The 6,362-nt window shown below is 37.0% G+C and overlaps 1 non-coding gene across 1 annotated transcript; it reads left to right on the plus strand.

Annotated features, from left to right (window-relative positions):
* The first annotated feature begins 5,618 nt into the window (after positions 1 to 5,618).
* Positions 5,619 to 5,725, plus strand: LOC131222954 (small nucleolar RNA R71). Its single transcript, XR_009160246.1, has one exon. It is a non-coding gene; the product is annotated as a small nucleolar RNA R71 (small nucleolar RNA).
* Positions 5,726 to 6,362: the final 637 nt, after the last annotated feature.

Genomic DNA, 6,362 nt, shown 5'->3' on the forward strand with positions numbered 1-6,362 from the left:
TGATTTGCAACTGATCCAGATTATGAGCCTTATGAGTTTGATGCACGTCTACGTGCATTAGAAGATAAGGTTGAGAATATGAATGTTAAGATGGAAAACATATCTGTTGCCCATGATTTATAATTTAGTATATGCACAAATATCTTAGGCGCTTGAACAAGGGCATGCATCAACTTGATCCTTCCATCCCTTCTCCTTCATTTGGTTCAGATTAGTTCTTTTAAGTTTACTAGTCTGTTATAACTTTATTACTCTTGCGCTAGCTTAACTAGTTTGAGATTGTAGCTATCTTTGACTTAGCTCAGTTTATGAATTATGTGGGTTTTTTATGCTAGTTACTCATATCTTGTCTTGTTACCTCTCATATATCTCTTTACTTATTTCTCCTCAGTCATCTGTTCTGTGCTTCCTTTATCCTCTTATGACAAAAGGGGGGAGAATGGATATGGATGTATGTGTCTAATGATTATGTTATGAGGAGGGAGTAGTGTTGCATTATGTTTAGGGGAGTTTGATGTATGTTACTCAGGGGGAGTATGTGCAGAGAGGTGGACTGTATGTTATGTTGAATATTGATTTACAGGTTTGCAGGATAATATTACAAGTTTGCAGGATCATGTTAGTATGCTGGTTGATAACAACTGGTGAATGATTCTTTAATCAGATATTCTGCGTTATGTAACATATCTTGGAAGTGTGTTTTGTTCACTAATTTGACAAAGGGGAGATTGTAAGTGCTATAGTTGATAGCCCCTTTTTGTTATCAAATTTGTGGTGCCAAAGACACTATTATGAAGCTTGCATATGGGAAGAACAGAGCTCTACTCAAGATCAGCTTTGATTGACAAGCACTGTTCACAAGTCAAGATCTCAAGAAGCTTTCAAGTTTAATCTCAAGATCTCAAGAAGCTTTCAAGTTTGAACTTCATCAAGACTTCAAGCTTCACTACTTTCAAAGGTCACTTGTCTCCTATGTTCAATGTCCTTACTTTACTATTAAGGTATGACTGACCTTAGGTTGACCTTTAGAGTAGGCCATTCTGGATACATACTTCATATGTTTTATATAAGTGAGTTTAAGCTATTTTAAGACTAGTCCTGAACTTTGTTCGACTAGTCCTAGCACTGCTTCGACCTGTCTAAGAATTTCCTAAATCAGTCGTAAGTTTATTACAAAATTCAGATATTTTCTGTTAGGCTTCGACTAGTCATATGAATAGTGTCGACTGTTGCTTTGAGCAGTCGTAGACCTATGACTCAAAATACAGTGTTGAATTTCGGCTAGCTTCGACTAGTGTTAGCAACCTACGACCAGTCGAAGGAGACCTACGACCATTCATGAAACCGCCAGATTTTATCGCGCCTAAATTTTCAAATATTTGTTGGTTCTACAACCAGTCATATAGTTCTTTAGACCTGTCGAAGACATGATTTGCTCACCTATAAATAGAGCACGAATCTCAGAATAAAACATGAAATTCAAGCTACTTTAATTCGGCCTTCTGAGAGATAAATATGTACTCCATTTTAAGCTAAGTGTGCATATTTAATATTCCCTTTCTTTAGCTTTTCTTATTTGATTTTGTTCTTATATTCCAATCTTATTTAAAAAGAGGAATTACTGTATTCCGTCTTCTTGGAATCAAAATCAAATAGAGCTACGCCCAGTTTGGTTTAATTTAAAATTTATTAGAACCTAGAACCATTATAAAGTGAGTATTGGATATTGAACTTTGACATTCAAATCTCTACTCCTACTTGGTTCTTCTGGGCTACTACAACGAAGGAAAAATTTAAGTATTTTACGTTTATGTAATTTACTGTCATTTGGTTTTCTTTTGGAATTTGCCAGAAAAATCTCATTGTATTGGTTATCTGAGAAGAGCCTGGAAAACTCAGAAGAGGGATTTTTTTAATTGTGTAAGCCCATTAAGAAAAAAATAATTGTGAAGGTTTTGGGTGAACCGGGAAAACCTATCTTTGATAATGAACGCTGATATCCCCTGTGTGAGGATATTAGGAGTGGAGTAGCGTTGTGTGGCTATTGTTGAATACTTGGTGTACACATAGGCGAACCACTATAATTCTTTGTCTTGTGGTTTGAATGCTTGCTTAAGTTTTATATTTCTTTTCATTCAGATTTGTGGAATGTATGTGTAAATGTGAATGTTGTAAAATTTACATTTCAAACACAGTGGGAATGTTGTAATAATTTAGTTTTAAATTCCTGTAATTTATTTCAATTCCTTGCTATTTATTTATTCCTCTCCGGTTTGAGTTTTTGATACAAAGGACGTTCTAGAAATAAGGTTGTCCTGCCATAAACCCTTGGTTTTTATAGTGTAAGGTTGTCCTTAGAACTAAATTCGTATCAACCTCTCAATTCTTCTTTAAAGAGGTTGCTTTTATTTTAGCATTGTGATTTGATTTAGTTTATTGGCTATCTATCTTTCTTTATTCTGCTGTTAAAGTTTTATTTTGGTATCGTCCTATTCCCCCCCCCCCCCTCTAGGACGTATAGCTAGGCCATTTCAGCGCGGCATTTTAAATTTATATTTATAGCTTTTTGTTTTGATTCTTTAATCTTTAGTTTATTGATTTTATATTTTAAAAGAGAGTAATCACTCTTCTTTTTGAGATCTAAAGGACTCAAACAAGTAGCCTGAGGTTTGAACTAATTTAAAATCTATTAGAACCTAGAACCCTTGATTGTATTTTCTGGACATTGAACGTTCTACATCAAACAAAGTGGTTCTACAGGCTACATCAAGTATCTCTTCAAAAAGGAAGATAAGTATCATTCTTTACTTTTGTTTTTTGGTTTCTTTGAGATATCCAAAAAATCTCATATATTGGTTTTGACTGAGATAGCCAGAAAATATCAGCGTGGAGTTTTATTTGTGATAGCCCATCTAAAATCACAACTGTATAGGTTTTAAGGTGAACCTATAAAAACCTTGATTATTAGTGAACGTAAATATCACATGGGTTGTGATTATTGGGAGTGGAGTAGGTGTGTCTATTTGAGAATAGTTGGTGTACACACCGAACCACTATATCTTCTGGTGTTTGTGGTGAATGGTTTAAATTTCTGTATATGTGGTGAATTATTGCAATTTGGTTATGTGTTGAATGTTTATAATAGATAGCTCTCTCTCTTGTCTTTTGCTTAGTTTGTGATCTTGATCCTTACTACGTTCATGAAATCAGGTTGTCCTATCGAAAACATTGATTTTTTGTGTAAGGTTGTCCTATGAACAAAGTTTGAATCAATTTCTCAATACTACTATTATTGAGATCAGTGATTTATTCTAATTTATTCATTATATCTGTACTTTAATTTTTTTATTTGGCATAGTCCTATTCAACCCCCCCCCCCCCCCCTCTAGGACTGTTAGCTCACCTCTTTCGGATACGATAGTGATTCCAGATTTCTTAGGAACCACTTGAGTTGGACTCACCCATTGACTATCGAATATAGGGTATATGATACCCACATCCAATAGCTTAAGAACCTCGGCCTTAACCACTTCCTTCATGTTTGGATTTAATCTACGTTGTGGTTACTGGGATGTCTTCGCATTATCCTCTAGATAAATGCGATGAGTACAAATCAAAAGGTCAAGGCCCTTGAGATCCGCAATCGACCATCCAAAGGCTTCTTTATGCTCAATGAGAGTAGAGATAAGCATACTCTCCTGTTCTAGCTCAAGGTGGGAAGAAATCACCACCCGGTATGTCTCATCTTGACCTAAATAAACATATTTCAGTTCAAAGGGAAAAGGTTTTAGGTCAAGCTTCGGTGCCTTGAGGTTGGATGGTAGAGGCACTACATCAGTTTAGGGTAACTTTTCAAATTGTGGCCTCCAACGGGTAACTTCAAACACCGGCACAGTATTAAGCATGGCCCCCGTCTCCCAACTCATATCATCGTCCAAATCATGGGAGTGGACCAGGCACGTCTCTTGAGGGTCAGAGGACAAGGTCATTAGAGTTCTATCCTCCACAAAAGAATTAATCAAGTTAACATCATGGGCATCATCATCATCCTCTGCCTGTTTGCTCATATTGAAAAAGATATTGAGCTCCAATGTCATATTCCCAAAAGACAAATTCATGACTCCATTCCTACAATTGATGATTGCATTTGATGTGGCAATGAATGGGCGACCAAGGATGACGGGAATTTAAGTGCTCATATCCACAATGGGTTGAGTATCCAGGACGATAAAATCTACTGGGTAGTAAATTTGTCAACCTGGACTAACACATCCTCTATTATCTCTCTCGGTACACGAATTGAGTGATCGGTAAGTTGTAATATAGTCTGGGTGGGTTTTAATTCATCTAGACCCAGTTGTTCATAGACCAAGTATGGAATCAGATTTACGCTCGCTCCTAAATCAAGAAGTGCATGCTCAATTCGGTAATTTTAATTATACAAGCGATGGTTAGGCTACTAGGATCTTTGTACTTTTATGGCACATCTTGCTTTAAGATGGCACTCACTTTTTCTATTAAAAATATTTTCTTTTGAATATTTTGTCGTCTTTTGGTCATACACAAGTCTTTCAAAAATTTGGCATATGAAGGTATTTGTTTTATAGCATCTACTAGGGGAATGTTGACCTTCACTTTTTTAAGCACCTCTAAAATGTCCTGAGAGTTAGAGATAGGTTTTGGTGCAATCAACCATTGGGGGAATGGAGCAACTGGCTTGCTTTAAAGTTCCAGTTCTACCTCATGTAGAGCATCGGTAGGTTTATCAGTTTCATCTTCATCCGGGTCCTTAGGCTTCTCAGCCCTTATCGGAATAGATTTGTTAATTATCTTCCTACTCTTAAGAGTGGTGATAGACTTAGCTTGCTCTATTGAATTTGAAGAGCTTGGTTCGCTAATTCTGTATTGTAGTTTAGGATTGGGGAGAGGTTAGGATGGAAGCATCCCTTTCTCCATAACCGTAATGTGTGAGTCTATCTTTTGTATAGCCTTTGTGAGTTCTTGTAAGACTTGAAGAGTATTTTGCTAGATGAGCTCTTAAGGATTTTGAACCAATTCCTCTTGAGGTTTCCCTTGATTTAAGAATTGATTAGGGATTCCTTGAGGTGTAATAGATTGTCCATTCCTCCAACTAAAATTTGGATGATTTGTCTAGCTGGAGTTGTATGTGTTTGAAGTGAGTCCCTTGAAAGGCCTTTGGTAGTTGTTTATGGTATTTGATTGCTCATTCAATATTTCTTGAAATGCAGGTATTGTTGGGCAATTTTCAATTGTATGAATGTTGCAAGCACAAATATCGCAGACAACTTCCTTGTCCTTATCCTTCCTAAGTTTCATGGCCTCGAGTTTTCTTGTGAGACTGACCACTTTAGCATTGATATCATCTTCTTCTTTCAAAAGATATATTCCACCTCTATCCTTTGATTGAGTAGGCTTAGACATAATGCCTTTCTTGGGGAGATGTCCCATGATTGTGCGGTGTCTGCAAGTTTATCAAAGTAATCCCACACTTCATCAACATCTTTGTTCAGGAATTCCCCATTCAACATCATCTCGAAAAATTGGCACATGGAATAGTCAGTCCTTTATGGTAAAAATTTGTTATACACCATATTTCAAAACCATGTTGTGGGCATTAACTGACAAGATCCTTGAACCGCTCCCAACATTGGAAAAATGTTTCATCTTCCCTTTAGGCGAAGTTCATGATCGACTTTCTGATGGTGTTCATTTTATGATATGGGAAGAATTTCTTTATGAACTCCTTTGTCATGTCATTCCATCTGCCAATAGATCATGGACGCAGTGAATGTAACCACGTCTTAGCCTTTTCTTTCAGAGAGAAAGGAAAGAGTTTCAATCGGATTATATCCTCAGACACATTAGGAAAGTATAAAGTGGCTATGATCTCATCAAACTCTTTTAAGTGTAGATATGAATTTTCATATTTAAGCCCAAGGAACTTTGAAAGGAGTTGGATCACTCCTGGCTTGATGTTTATGTTTCCTATATTTTCTAGAAAGACCATACAGGAAGGGGTGCTTATCCCCCTTGGTTGTAAATAGTCTCATAAAGTACAAGGCGGGGGTGCTCGATGCACCTCGTTTTCATCCTAGATTTCCTCCACCCTAGGTTGGGGTGGATTTGGAAGTTGATTGGCCGGTTGATTGGTTGGTTGATTGGCAGCCATAAATTCAATTAACTCTGTGGATCTCGAGTGGTGTCTAATCCTGTGATGGATAAATTAACCCCTCAACCAATCCTCCTTCACTCAAGAGACGTCGAGTGTTGTCACAGACCCACTTGGGCATGAAACACTCTCAGCCCTCTATTTCAGAATCTAACCTAAACCTAAAAAGAAA

The sequence above is a fragment of the Magnolia sinica genome, chromosome 1 (genome assembly GCF_029962835.1).
Source record: "Magnolia sinica isolate HGM2019 chromosome 1, MsV1, whole genome shotgun sequence".
In the NCBI taxonomy this organism is placed as follows: Eukaryota; Viridiplantae; Streptophyta; class Magnoliopsida; order Magnoliales; family Magnoliaceae; genus Magnolia; species Magnolia sinica.